The following is a 15757-nucleotide window of genomic DNA, read 5'->3' as shown; positions in this document are numbered from 1 at the left end:
CTATACATCTATCTATTATACGTCTATCTATCTATATATCTATACCTCCGTCCGTCCGTCCGTCCGTCCGTCCGTCCTGCCTGCCTTGCCTGCCTTGCCTGCCTTCCTTGTGTATGTGTCTGTGTGTGTCCGTCCGTCCATCCGTCCGTCCGTCCGTCCGTCCGTCCGAATTGTAGCTCACCGGCTACAATCCGTAAATTGCTATATCTGTCGTAAAGTAATTAACTGAGAAGTTAAATAGTGAAATTCTGGGGATTGGTTGAATATGTGCTTCGATTTCTCGTGCTACTAATGTCCGCTTCATCTAAAAAACCAGCTCAATGATAAGAATTACGCTACCTGCCACACGCGATTTCTGAAAATTCCGTAAAACGTAAAAATGAACATTCTGCACATTCATACAAACGTCTCTGAACATATATTTACACAAGCGCCATGCGCGAACTTCACCGCGGCTCCACTGAATGGCCCAGCGAGTCCAGAAATAAGCATGAGAGAAGAGCCCGGTTGCAGACCCGGCTCACACTTGACGCGTCTCTGTGGTGGCAGTACGGTGTGTCTCTAATTTGCTTCATTGCTAATTCACATTAACATCGGCATTCACCGTGAGATGGGTTCTGCCAGCATTTCGTTTAAGTTAATGCTGGCGTGAAAGAGGTTAGATACCTATGGCCATACCGAAAAAGTGCGTGAACTTCGCAAAGCATGCTCATTGCATTGAAAGGGTGGCAAACATAAAGTCAAGAGATTTAGAGGTGCAGAACCACCATACTGTGTAGGCGAAATGAAGAGGCACCCAGCTATAAAACCTAGTAAAACCTCTTTATATCAAAGTTGAAGGGGGTAGCCGAAATTTCTTCGTTATATACACTACTTCGTTGTATCCATGATTGCCCTTTACGGCAGTATGTGCCCAATAGGGTGTGCCATTTTAAACATGTACAGAAGACGACGACATTGCAGCCGGGGGAACTGCTAACAGCCACGCATGCGCTGAAATTTTAATAAAACTGCAAGCGAATCTTCAGTGTGAGCAACACGCCACTCGTTCGCACCTGGCGCAAGTGCTTTTACGACAGCTGCCTTCCATTTCAATGCGATGGTGTTTCGTTTCCGCTTTCCACTTGGCTCGCCTATAGTGTCGTGAAACAGGGGAAACGGTAACTCAATCGAATAAAACAGCTTGGCCGCTGCCACGCAAACCGAGTCCGTCGTTGTCAAGCAGCACGTGGCACACCACACGGCGTACTTACAACGCAGCTCATCAAGGCTGATCCGCCGCTCTCACGTCGCGGCGCTGCGTGAATGAGGAGGCTAGAGTCACTGGCCTCTTCGATTATCAGTCTCTGACAGTCCCGGACTGTCCGAAAGACTACATACGCAACGCTCATTGGCTGAAAGCACCGTGACGGGCAGTCCGGGACTGTCAGGAATGGACAATCGAAGAGGCCCACTGTATATGGCTCTCGGAGCCATATACAGCCACGTGCAATAACTCTAGAGGAGGCCAACGAACCTAGCCGCGCTGACTTGGCTTGGCCGACTGATGGCCTCCGAGATTGCACCGCTGCCGACGCGATCACCGAGGCCACGCATAGTGGGACCAACCTGCGCGGCAGGCCACAGTGCGAGACAGAAGGGCATGCACTGGACCTTTGACAGCCCCGCGCAAGGCGCCACTCACCATCGCCATAGCACTGCTCTTTCTCGATGTGGCGCGTCGCGCCGGCTGACCAAGAGTGCACCGGTGGGATCTCGGAGGCCACGTCAAGCTGCGCCACACATATATATATATATATATATATATATATATATATATATATATATATATATGCGATGGCGACAATCAGCCGGTTCTTGCGCGCAGATACGCGTACACACTAAGAAAAAAAAGAGTATTCCTTACTCTTTTCGAAGAGTCTGGACTCTTCACATATATGACACACTTTGGGGGAGACACCCGAACTCCCTTTCGCCAGAGAGTCCGAAGACTATCTGTGATGTATACAAAATGGTTACTTAACTCCTCACGCAGTAGTCTTGCACACTCTTTTCTAGTAGTCTCCTGGACCCTCTCAAGAGGGTTACAAGACTACTGCTGAGGGAGTCTGTTAACTCTCCTAGATGAGTCAGACGACTCAATATAGAGGGTCACATGACTACTGCTGAGGGAGTCTGTTAACTATTCTAGGTGAGTCAGACGACTCAAGCTAAAGGGTCACATGACTACTCCTGAGGGAGTCTGTTAACTATTCTAGGTGAGTCAGACGACTCAAGATAAAGGGTCACATGACCACTGTTGAAGGAGTCAGGTAACTATTCTTGACGAGTCTGATGACTCCATTAGTATGTGTCGCGATACCCCTAGTGCGTGGTGCAGGAGTCTTGCAAATAGAGTAAACTAAGCAATCCATGTAAGTCATTCGACTCTCTGCTGGCAGTGTCGAGCCGCTTTTCAAAATGAGTCACAAACTTTTGCCGACAGTGCAAAGTGACTATCGTGAAAAGACAACATAGAATAATAATGAATCCATAGCTAAGCACAAGGCAGGTTAGCAACAAAAAGTGATTATTCCATCATTTTGTTATTGTCTTCTGGAAGTGTCTTCTTTTTGGGGTTTTATGTGCCAAAACCAGTTCTGATTATGAGGCACGCCGTAGTGGAGGGCTCCGGATTAATTTTGACCACCTGGGGTTCTTTAACGTGCACTACGACGCAAGCACACGGGCGTTTTTGCATTTCGCCTCCATCGAAATGCGGCCACCGCGGCCGGGATTTGATCCCGCCTTCTGGAAGTGTCAAATGTATCAGTCAGCAGAGAATCACCATGAACACCAGACAGTTCTCTTTACTATTAAACTGGAATCAATGGCCAACCAAGGAAACAGTTTTAAAGAAACACCCAATATGCACCTTGCAGCTGTATGTGCATGACACTGCAATGTCACTCTGAACCATAATGACACCATAAAATAGTATGTCACTCATGCAAAAGTTCAATTCACCCCAACACAAGTCATAATTTTATAATGTCAAAAGGTTCTTAAGCTAAACCTATTCACTGTTCCCTCAGACATTTTTATTTAGAACTTAGGATGTAACCTCCTATGCAAATAATGTACACATAAAATATAACAAAGGGCTACACTGGTGCAAAAAGGAGAACCAGATAATGAAGTGCAATAAAAACAATATTCCAACTTAGATTACATAATCTATGCAGTACAAAATTCAAGACAGCAACTGGTTGGCAATCGATAATCCAATTTAACAGTAAAAACAGCTGTCTTACCTTATGGTACTCTTGTTGGCACTTTTCCCACACAACTCATGCATGTTTCTTAGCTTGAGTTGAAAATTGATCTGAAAAACACCATATTAAAAAGTTGTGGATCAATTTTATTCTTTCATACAATCTGCAACAGTGCATACAAACTTGAAAACTTACAATATTACAAAAACATACAGCAATATTTAAGCTAAACATTTTATTGAAGTTGACCTAAACATGGTTTTTTAGGACACCAACAATTTCACTGATTGCAATAAGCACTAATACAAGACTTGCCATAAATCAATCATGCTGGCAAAATATGTAGCACAGGTAGCTGTATTTTGCATGACAAAGATAGCGCATGAATCATGAGGACAAGGAAGGAAGCAGACCAGGTGGTAACTAAACTGAACTCAGCTGCACACATGCAGCTGTAAAAGACACATACAGAAAAAGCTGAAAGACACATGCAGAAAGTAGAGACATGAGGAAGGCTTCTTTTACTCATCACAAGTCATCCTAAGAGCAGATTAGGTAACGACTGTAATTTACTCTCGGTAAATGCATTAAGTTACATTAGGGCCACCCATTTGCATGTCACTCATATAAAGTTCTTGTGATTATATAGAAGTTGTGTCACTATGTTAAAGGCGACTATAGCAAGGGACACGTTTTGTTTATTAAATCTTGTGTTCAAGGGAAATGCTACTCAAAATGATTTTCTTTTATTTTTTGTACTAGAGGTTTGAAAATTAAGCCAATTAGAGGGTTCTTCAAGCTGATTTCATATATGTTATTTTTGTTTAGCTGCTACATTTCTTCAGTTATGTCTTAAACAATGGCACAATGTATAGTGATCTTTGCGGGCAGTTTCTTCTGTATTAAATTTTCACAAAAAGCATTGTGCTAACTTAGCTCTTTGTAGATGACAAAGTGCCGATATCTATCGAAACATGTAAACTTAGTGGGACTATGCAAGTAAAGCTCAGTACACTTTAATAATTTTTTCACAATCCCATGCAAATAACTTTGTGCACTTACAATTGTCCGATACTAACGAGATTTGGCTTACATACTCTTCAAAGTATGTAGATTGCTAATATCTACTTGAAATTGCAATATCTTTCAAAATAATTTAAGGTGTCCTATTTTTTGCATAGTTTCAGTAATTTTACATGGTGTTTGGATAGATATCGGCACTTTACGGTCTACGAGCTGAATAAGATACAGCACGATCATTCTTGTGAAACTGTTATATACATTAAAGTGCCCGCAGATACTTTGCCACTGTGTAGGACATAACTAAAAAAATATAGAAGCTACACAAAAACCACTGACATTTAAAATCTGCATATAAAACTATATGCAGCAGGATTTTTTCAAATCTCTCACTGAAATAATTTTAAAAAGTTGTTTCGAGAAGCATTTCGCCTGAATAAGTGGCTCCCAATGTATTCTACCAAAGCATTAGACAATGCATTCAGGCAGACCACAGGGAGTTTTAGAAATAGCACACCAAAGCATGTGCCCCAAAGCCCCATGTCCTACTTGCATGTTTTTGTTCTTTCGTGCATTCTGTTGTATGCCACCATTTGCGTCCCTTAACACTGAGTGCGCAAAACCTTAAACACCCCATTATTACATTAAATTTTTAGCCTGTAAAGGAATGGTGTGCAAATGGGCGACATCAACTGTGTTGACAATAAACAAATATTTGTTCTCACATTAATGAAACCAGTCATATAAAATATATCACAAATTTAGAAATGAATGCAGAAGGAACCTTGCTGATTCTCAAATTAGTGCCACGAACAAGATATTTTGATGTTTATCATTCTTAGTTTAATTCACTTCCCTCTAGTGCATGGGCTCTCAATGTAGTAGACTAACCCAGGCCTGGAAGGCAATATTTAAATCTGAAATAAAGACATACATCCTGCCACCACATGTCGGTGCTGTGTCATCAGAAGCGTGTATCTATAGGCATATAGCCTGTAAAATAATTTTTACATGATCTGTACCATTACTCTTGCATTCATAAATACTGAAAATTAGGAAATATAGTGGTCATTCAAAGCACTGCTGTAAACCTTCATGTTCGAGACATGCAATTCTCATAAGGTGTAACACAACTAATGTGTGCATGAAACCTACAGTACCGTTGGCATTCGTAAGTGTGGCAAGCCTATTTGCCACACTGACAAATGCCAAGGGTATCATGGGTTTCATGTCTCAAACGTTGTCCACCAGTGCCACTGGTATCATTGCACTGAAAGGAAGTCACATTATTAACACACTTATGATGGGCAGCCAGGTTTTCCTACTATAATACTGTTTTTTTCACGCTCCTGCGTTCTTTCCTTTTTAAAAAATAACGGGTGCTTGAAATAGGTGCTCAATTTTGCTCTTGAACTTATCCTGCTATGGGGCACTAGTTGAGTTAAAATTCTTGAATGTTTTACAGCGCTGCAGATTAATAAATGAACAAAACATGATGTAAGTCAGCGTTTAGCCTTACGCATTAGAAGAGTTAAGAACCTATCAATTACATACACAAGTACAAAATAACTACGAGAAACTGGGCATACATACAGATATAATAGCAGGAGATGTTAAGAATTCCAAGAGAAAGGAAATATTAAAAAGTCGGTACTAAAAACATGTAACTTATAACAGGAGTATTTGCCAAGAATCCTAAAGAGCAAATAGAACATGAAGCCCAGGGAACACTCCATGCCAATATTTGCCCATGGTTCATTAAGTGGGCACAGCTGGCGATGCTGTTTGGATAGATGGCAGCCGAGGTACAGCTGCGAAATAGGTGAAACACATAGAAGGGTCACCAAACATTGAATAGTGGGGCACAACAGGTTGCCTTGATCCCTGGCATCCTCTGACATAGACGCGTGGAGTCTGATTATGGCATCCTTTCCAAGAGGCCTGGCTCAAGTGTGTGGCCCAGCTCGGGTAAAATTTCGCAGCAACCTGAAAAACAGAAGCCCACATCTATAAACACCAAAATATTCTTCACCATAGGACAAATCTGAATCTTACCATCTACACATAGCAGATAATGAAAACAGACACAGATCACCTGACTGAAGGTAAATAAATGTGCAAAAAGTATAAATAAATGTAAGGAACTACTTATAGGATGGAATGCTTGTCATTTTGTCTTGTGTGAATCAATAATTTCACCTTAACGTAATGTCAAGTGTATGTTACTTGGCCCTCCGTATGCCCCATTTCTGTAAGAAGGCTAGTGCATGCCAACTGCCCCCCCCCCAACCTAACCCTCGACCATTTCGTATTTCCTTTTGAAAAATTGGAGGCCCTTCAATATCAGACAAATAATCATTTTGTGAAATATTTTTAGGTGAAACATTTTTTACTGGTGTAAGTTCGATGTGAATTTTGTTCTAAGGCACCGAAAGGCATAGCGAAGATACCGGTTTCTTCAATGTGAGAGCAGAACAAATTTTTCTCTGGAGAATGAAGAGGCCTTACACCTAAAATTGTTTTCCTTGATCATCAGTTTATTATGGGCCGTTAAAAATGGGCAAAATGACCTATTTTTATTTTCAGAGAAATGGCTTCGAGTAAAAGCTGTAAACTAACGTGATCCAAGTGCTCAGGACATGTACTGTGTACGCACAATGGTTTCAGAAATATATATCTCATGCAGAAACGCACAAAGATGAGGATGAACTCGCAGAAAACTCAGTTTTGGCGTATGTTTATCCGCAGGTTTAACAATGAGGCGGTCCTAGTAAAAATATGCCAAATATCACTTCTGAGAGCACACTGTATTGCTTTCAAATTGGTAAAGCTTTATTAGTGCTAAGCAAGAAAAAAATTGTATAAGTGGTTTCCACTAGTATCAAAATGTGCATCGTGGTTCGTCTAATCCACATAGCCTTTTGGCGGCTAAAACAAATTGCGTGGACTTGAGCATTGCTGCACCAATAGAGGGACGTGGAGTAGTGGAACTACTTCAAGGTTAATTCATTGCTGAGTGGCTACAGGCTGCTTCAGTCAAGACACTGCTGGATTGCATGTATTTACCTGCATCTTGCCGTCTGCCATTGGACTGCTTGGCATCATCACTAAGGTTGCCAACTCTCTAGTGGAAGCAGTCGGGACAGGGTGGTGGTGGAAGGCAGGAGCAGGAGCCGCCAAGTTCTACCTGCAACAAATTTGCACAAATGTTCCAAGTCCTACCATGTCGTAATTTACAAAAATGCAGCAGTTGTCCACGTAACGTGGTTACCAATACAAATAAAGGTAAACAGTTAGCTCCTACAACACTAGAACCCCAACAATAACGAAGCCGAAGTTATGTTTATGAAAATGCCAGCAAAGACGAAAAAGAGTGTGCAACCCGAACCTGAGCTCATGCCACCAAGTGGTGTGCTAATCAACTGCAAGCCTGCCATCTTAAAATGTCATTGTATGTTTTTTAACCTGCCTTAATCCAAGTTCAGCATCCCTTGACAAAAGTAAATCAAGCTAATTTATTTACTAATTTCTATGGTCATTAATGCAATAAAGTGCAAGCTGCGAATGAAGCTGGCCAACTGGGTAGTGCTAACAAAGTGCTTCTCTAAATCTTATTCTTGTTTCTCTGCCTGTCTTGGCTCTAGCATTAGAATACAGAAAAACTTTCACATTCTTGGCATTTCACCCTGCTAATTTTTATTACATAATGCATAATACTTCAGCAAGAGCAATAATGGTTCCTTTTAACGGCAAATTGTGGTAGAACAAGGAATGTCACTGGAGCCAACACGCTGACAAGAGGACTTGTCTTATTCCCCTTGTCGAAACATTGGCTCCAGCAATGCTCTTTGATCTATGACTCTTCATCATTTGAAGTCTCTCGTGTTCCTGTGTGTGTACATATGTCCTTTCATTGTTGCGTTGATGAAATTGTAATAACAGAGAATTAGTAATCGTACCTGACGAGAAATTTTGGCTTGTTGGTAGATGAGGACAGAGTAACTGCGCAACATTGATACACGGACAAAGGAGGCTTATGTGTCTTGTCTCCTCCAGCCATGTCTCGCCCTTGAGTGATTACTCTGTCTCTATGTTAACGTATTACCATTTGCACAATACTAAAATGAATAAGGCAGGAACGAGGACAAAAAATTACAACAAATCGCATCATACTGCTAAGGAGATATGCCAACGTGCCTGCTACGATTTCTCACCCATAACGTGCTGGATAAGATGGCTACTTCCTGTGGCTGTTGCCGCTTCTTCAATACCTAAAATAAAATACATTTCAAAATCACAAAATATGCAGGACAACAGCAGTAGCGTAGGAGATAACACAACATTGTTTCTACAAGGTAAACTAATCTCTGATACAAGACAGACGAAATTTTTTAAATAATAGTAGAATACACCACACCTCATTATATTTCATTCAATGCTGTCAGTGTTCCTTGGTACAAGAAAAAAAGTATTTCTGCATGGCAGCAGTAAAATAGTACACAGAATTCTACTTTTACAACAAAATATCCTACAGCGATTAAGCCAACTACAGCTGTATGTACTTAAAATTGTTATACGTACAATAGCCAAGACAGGATTAACTTGGTTGGGTTCATATGCAGCTCACTGGGAGGTACAACTTTGCAATGAACTCATTTCTGCTTGCTAAATATACAAATACCAATATACTCACATAAAAATACAAATGAAAGAACCATTTCTTTCATAAAACACAAGACACAAAATAGAAAATCGAGTAATAATAGTCTCCGCGCGCATTCCTAGGAAACGTCTGTAACTGCCGAGAGAAACGTCGTGCCAAGAGAAACGTCGCGCAAAATGTAGCCAAACCGGAAGGGCCGAGTACGCGCCGTTTGAAAACTCGAACAAAAGCTGATACACTCACCTGAGACGTTAAGAGAAAAATGGCACAGTCACTCCCTGCTGGTAGGCTTTCGTATGCATCCGGCAGTCTCTGTGCGTTACGATCTCTCACATCACAATGAAAGACGACGCAGTGCAGACCGCAACACTTCGGGTGCTTGCCACGGTCCGGCGAGCTGTACTTGTTCGATGTCGGCAAAGACGAAATCGGCGACACGCTACTGCTGGCCGTTCTTGTCGTCGCAATCACGTAGCACGGAAAGAAGTTCCCATCGTAACTTGCCGTAATGTTCGGTTGCACTCGCCCCTAACGCAGCGCTTTCAGGGCCGTTCAACAACGACAGCGAGCTCGCGCATGCATGTTGCAACACAACTACAAAATGGCGTCGTGCTTTTGATGGCTTCGACTTTGGATCACTTTGGGGCCGCACAAATCATAAACTAGTTTCGGTTTTCTTCCCTCGCGCTGAAAAAAAAATTGTTTTGCTCACTGATAATTTTGCTTCACGTAAATAATGTTCACGAATGAAAGAGCCATGAATTTAAACAAGGTAGAACTATTCCCGTTTATTTGTGATAGTGATTATATGGACACAACCGGTGAAATTTATCTGTTGGCGTTGCCGTGAGCTTACGTATGAAGTCCAAGTGCGATAAGATGCTATCCCGCGCCGTTGACTGTGCGCGTGAGAGGAAGTGTTCGAGGGTGAGCCGCGATAGATAGTGGCTTGATGGGCGCGCAATGAAACGTGATAACACGCGCGAAAGCCGGGGGAAGGGAGGCGTTGGTTTAGCGCGCGTCTCCTCTTGCCGTTGCTCTGAAACCGGTATTGCGCCACACTCGCCCTGTTAGAGGTAATCTCCGATGGGTCCAAAAGCGGGGTGAGCCGAAGTAGCGTAATTTAAAGTTTCGGAGACGCGTTGAAGGAAAGAGGCAGCAGAAGCGTTCGGTCTCCTCTCTTTGCGCTCATCACGCCATCGCTGTGACAGCAAGCGTTCGCGATCAATTGAGTGAGATCTGTTTATGTTAGCACGTGAGCGTGTGACATCGTGCTTGCTAATGTAATTAGTGAACGAATGTTTACTGCAATTTATACAGCCGATGAAACTACGAACCTTGCTTCGTGCAGTTGCCTAATAGATTGCTATAGCTATCAAAGTTTCGTTTTTCGGGGAAACTGCGACTTTTTGTTATTATATTTCTAAGGGGGCTCAAAAGCTGTGTAGTGTACGCTGATGTTTCTTTCTGGTCGCGGAACGCAACGAACCGCGGTAGCCCAGTGGCTGTGGCATTGTGCTTCTGAACTCGAGGTCACGGGTACGATTACAACCGCGGCGACCGCATTCCAATGGGGGCAGAATGCAAAACCGCTCGTGCACCGTGAATTCCGGGCACGTTAAACAACCCGAGCTGCTGAAAATTAAACTGCAGTTTCCCATTAGCGTGTATCTCATAATAAGATCTCGGTTTTGGCACATAAACCCTCAAAATAAAATTTTACGTCAGAGAACTACATTTACAATCGGCACTGTTGAGTGCATCCACTGAACTTGATAACTCGTTGATGTGCTCTGTTTAGTAGCCAATTTTTTTTAGATTTACTAATGGTCATAATCCAGTGTGACAAATCCTGGTATTCCTTAACACAGAAAACCAGCTATCGCTTAAACATGCGAGCTGTCAACAGACACGGTCAAGGAAAATTCACATTGCAGAACATGGGACGAAAAAAAGTCGAGGTTTTGACGGAAGCCCGTCTGGTCGGGAGGCATCATGAAGAAGGGTAAAAAAGGACACCGACCACTGAAAGAATGCAAGAAAAGAAGTTGCGGCTCCCGTGACGGGAGCCTTGTTCACAATCTGTAGCCTTGTTCACAATCTGAACAACAGATTGTGAACAAGGCTCCCGTCAGGGGAGCCGAAACGTCTTTTCTGGCATTCTTTCAGTGGTCGGTGTCCTTTTTTTACCTTTCTTCATGGGACGAAAGAGCGCGACATTGCATTACAACCAGGACATAAACCCTGAGGGTCTGCCTAAACCAGAAGCAAGCATAAAGCCAGAAAAATTATCTGGTATTTCTTTCCTGCATTAAAATCTTTCGTCAATTGCTGCACACAAAGAAGTCGCGATCTTTCACGACGACTCTTCGCAAGCCATTGGGAGTCAATTGACTCATGCAGAAAGGTTGACTCTTATTTTGTGACTCTACTCACGCAAAAGGGGGTCTTAGCCCAGAAAAAGAGAGTCACGTTGCTGTGACTCACTTTTGACCCTTTTTTTTCTTAGAGTGTAGTGGAGAGAAATATCTAAGAATAATGCACATGTTGAACCTTTTTTCAGCGAAGCTGTTCAGGGCTAGTTTCCCCAGGATACGTCTGCGTGTAGAAAAAACTATCATCAGCAGCATTTGGGCTTCATGTGCGTGGTGCTTTGGCTCCATGTGCGTGGCGGTTTTCTGCCAGTTGTGCCTTAGCACAGGTGTCAAAACGGATGCCTAACATGACTGATAGGCCATGACATCAATAACATCACATGCTCGTGAGTTACGTCAGGATTAATGATAGTTAAATCACGTGTGGCACATACCCACATTGGATATGCGGGTATGAGCCAGGGACAAGAAAGAAAGAAGGAAGGAAGAAGGAAAGAAAGAAATACAGAAAGAAATGAAGGAAGAAAGGAAGGAAGAAAGAAAGAAATAAAGGAAGCAAGAGGGAAAACACGTGTGGCTCAAACCCGCGTTGGATATGTGAGTATAGGCCGCCGAGAGCAGGAGCGAGAGAGATCTCACAGGATCCTGACGCTGCCATGCAGTGTGCCGCGGCTATGAACGCTGTGGCTCATACGCTAGTCTTTGGCGATAGGGTGGACTTGGCGCAGCAAACGCATTACTTGACCATCACGCCGGGTGATAACAAAACGCCAGTTTCCTTGCTCTTAGACGAACATGCCGAAGAAGCTCAATATAATCAATAACGATAATATATAAATTCACTATCGCAATATTCACTACAGCACAGTCACCATAGTCACAGCTTCGCTGGCTTCCATCTTCACAGTAGTGGAATGGCTCTGAATGTTTTTTTCCGGTTCAAATGCAATTTATTCACTTTTCTTGGTTTCAATGGTTGACTGCATTTATTTTGTTTTAACCCATAAGTCACAGGGAGTTGGTGCTGCATTTACGTAGTCGTGGCTCAGTACTCTTTCAAGATTTAAACTTTGTCACTTACGAAGCACTGTGCTTTCCAAGGGTGACACATTTCGGTCAATTAACCTTCGCTATTACACAGCTTCACAGACTTCAGAGGCTGACTGGCCATGCATCATGAATTTATGTTCCCTTGCTAATCTGTTGAACACTATCATTTTCTTCTGGATATTAATCTTCAATCCTTTTACACTTTCTCGTTTAAGGTTCTCAATAATTTGTTGCCATTCATCCCCATTGTTGCCGAGCAGGATAATGTCGTATGCAAGGTTGTGACCTTTTTACCATTGATCCTCACTCCTAAGCCTTTCCAGTCTAATAGCTGATTGAACAATACTTCTAAGCGTACATTGAATAACATTGGAGGGATTGTGTCTCCTTGCCAGACCTATATCTTGACAGACAATGTTCTACTTTTCTTGTGGCGAAAGAACTTAGCTGTCCAATCTTTGTAGATATTTTCGAAGACATTCACGTATGACTCCTGAACTCCTCGATTGCGCAATGTCAACATCACTGCTGGTATCTTTACTGAATCAAGTGCCTTTTCACAATATATGAAAGCCACATTGAATCTGTGCAGGAGTACGTTTATGTCGGACGATTACTCACGGGGGACTCTGATCATGAGATAGAAATTTACAGAAGAATAAAAATGTATTGGAGGGCATACGACAGGCATTACCAAATGCTGACTGGGAGTTTGCGACCGCCCTTGAAAAGAAAAGTGTACAATCACAGTGTACCCGCGCTAACATATGGGGCCGAAACTTGGAGGTCAACAAAGAAGCTCGAGAACAAGTTAAGGACTGCGCAAAGAGCGGTGGAACGAAAAATGTTAGGTGTAATGTTCAGAGACAGAAAGAGAGCAGTGTGTACCAGAAAGCAAACGGGGACAGCATATATTCTAGTTGACATTAAGAGACAGGATTGGAGCTGGGCAGGCCATGTGATGCATAGGACAGATAACCGGTGGACCAGTAGAGTTACAAAATGGGTGCCAAGGAAAGGGAAGCGCAGTCGAGGACGGCAGGAAATTAGCTGTGGTGATGAAATTGGGAAACTTGCCGGCGCAAGTTGGAATCAGATAGCGCAATACAGAGGTTTTTGGAGATCGCTGGAGGAGGATTTAATCCTGTAGTGGATATAGGATGATGATGATGATTACATCAGCTTGACTTAATGTTTAGCTACGGTATACATTCTAGTGTTCACCTGAACTCTTCCTCCGTCCACGTGTCTTGACGCACTTTACTTCGATGCATTTCACAGTCGCGCAACTTGAGGTGTTCAATCGCCACCAGCTTCGGCCCACTGTACTAGCCTACTTGTCCCTGTGGGCTTCGGTCCAAGTGATCGGTAGGGAGATCAACGCCACGTATGCCGGTGGTCATGGCGCTGAGCACAGCACAACGGAGAAGATGCGTTACTGCGTCGAGGACATCATGCGCTACAGCCACGTGTGGGACATCATCGCCGTCGAGAAACTGCGCACAGAAGAGAAGGACCGCGCGCTCAGGTGAGTGCACCTAAAGTGTTTGAAAACGGAGAAACCAAGGGGGACGCACTTTTCTTTTTACTGCCAAGATAGAAATTGTACACGGATAGCTGTCGCAGGTTGTTAACCGTGTGGGGATTGACCACCAAACAGCGGAATAGCGGACAGTCATAGCGGAATTGTTGGACCAGGACGAAACGTTGGAACAGTCTAGGAATGGTTGGCTCATGTCGGCCTTGTCCGAGGTTCCAGTCTACTGGACCCACGACTTCCCCACAATTGACGCCTAGCATGCAGTATATGTTTGAAAGTCGATATGGTATGGTAACACGTTTTACATGTTCTCTTTAAATAAAATCGGCTGCAGTCGCAAGAAATAACCATAACAGATTACGTATGAGGTTACTCGGCTTCGCGCTTGGTTCACTGCACCCCAGCACAAGATAACCGTGCGCTGCACCCCAGGACTCAATTATCCATGTAAAAATTGCGGCAGATTACTCACTGGAATCAGTTAAGCGACGCTTTCTTGAAACGTGTCGATTAAGTACTAAACAAAGAGAAACATGATGCGTGCAACTTAATTAAATCGAAGCTTTCTTTACGGGCTGTCTCAGGCTGTCCTTACCTTCGCCGCTGGCTGCGTGCTGCTGTCTTGCTGAATATATTTGTGGATATATATACAGAGGCTAAGTGAAGGTGCCCAAGAAATGGCTCGTATAAAGCTTGTACATGCTGACCACGTATGTCCAACGCTGTTCTGCGTAATAAAAAAAAACTTCCTGCATAAAACCTGTGCATATTACCTCCGTTCACAGATATCTCTAAAACACACCGACTCTGTTAATAGATTGGTGATTAAAATTCTGCGAATTCTTTGATAAAGTTTATTTTCGTCTGCTTTGTCACTCAGTATGTGCCCCTATGCTTTTGGCCAATCCTCCAGAATGGGCGTACCCCACTATTTACGACTATACTACAAAAAACATAAAGATACCTTATAATACCTGCTCGCACAAACCTCTGCAGCACACCAATCTTAGAATGCTTAATTATAGTTAACGAATTGATCCATTTACTTTACTTTCTTTGATTTAGCCAATTGGTATGTGCCCCAGGGAGTGTGCCCGTTCTTGACAAATTCTGGGGAATGAATATGTTCCACTGTGACACCAAAAGGTACAGAATTCAAAAAAGTTGTCGCAGATTCACCTGAAAGGCGAAGCATCTATTGCGATAGCAAAATTGTAGAGAGCTATACGGAGTAATGATATTAGCTTTATCAGCTGTATAAACTTGGACATGCAGCAGCACCGGCAACACGCAGAACTGTTGTCGACGCCGTCGGCGTTTTGCCCGCGTTCGCTCAAAATGCGTGCGGCGTTGGTGACTGTTGCCGGAGTCTCTGATATAAATAGGCACTTAATGCCGCCGCTAAACGTCGCCTCCCCCCTCCCCCCCCCCCGCCCCCTCACGGCCTTTCACGCATCGGAAGAAGGCGCGTTTGCTCTACATATAGGTGATTGTAAAGGAGGAAAGAGACGCCTACTTCTGCAGCCCTCAAGGGAGAACGGCGCAGCACGCACGTTTGTTCTCCGCCGTGCGTTCACTCCCCGTGAAAGCGCGCATCCCTCGTGCCCTTTCACTCGCACATACAGCGTTCGGCGGCGCGCGGCGACGATTTCATCTCTATTGACGTCATACGGAACCTCACGGCGACGGCGACGCCGACGGCAGAAATCTGCTTTGGAGTGTCCATATAATTGCTATCGCAATAAAATATAGCTTCATACGTGTTCATTTCTACGCATACGCCTGTCATCACCAAAATGTAGCACGCATCGCCGTTATAGCGGTCAACCATTTCACCGCGTTACTTAAGCTTCGC

At 43.4% G+C, this 15757-nt stretch overlaps 1 long non-coding RNA gene across 1 annotated transcript; it reads right to left on the bottom strand.

The window, feature by feature from the left end:
• Window positions 1–1935: 1935 nt before the first annotated feature.
• Window positions 1936–9888, bottom strand: LOC125940068 (uncharacterized). Its single transcript, XR_007463313.1, has 5 exons — window positions 9181–9888; window positions 8489–8545; window positions 7341–7461; window positions 3294–6260; window positions 1936–2790 (listed from the first exon to the last, which is right to left on the bottom strand). It is a non-coding gene; the product is annotated as an uncharacterized LOC125940068 (long non-coding RNA).
• Between the last annotated feature and the right edge of the window lie 5869 nt (window positions 9889–15757).

The sequence above is a fragment of the Dermacentor silvarum genome, chromosome 9 (genome assembly GCF_013339745.2).
Source record: "Dermacentor silvarum isolate Dsil-2018 chromosome 9, BIME_Dsil_1.4, whole genome shotgun sequence".
Taxonomy (NCBI): domain Eukaryota; kingdom Metazoa; phylum Arthropoda; class Arachnida; order Ixodida; family Ixodidae; genus Dermacentor; species Dermacentor silvarum.
Note: the sequence above shows the minus strand (reverse complement) of the source record. Positions and strands in the feature narration are given on the sequence as shown.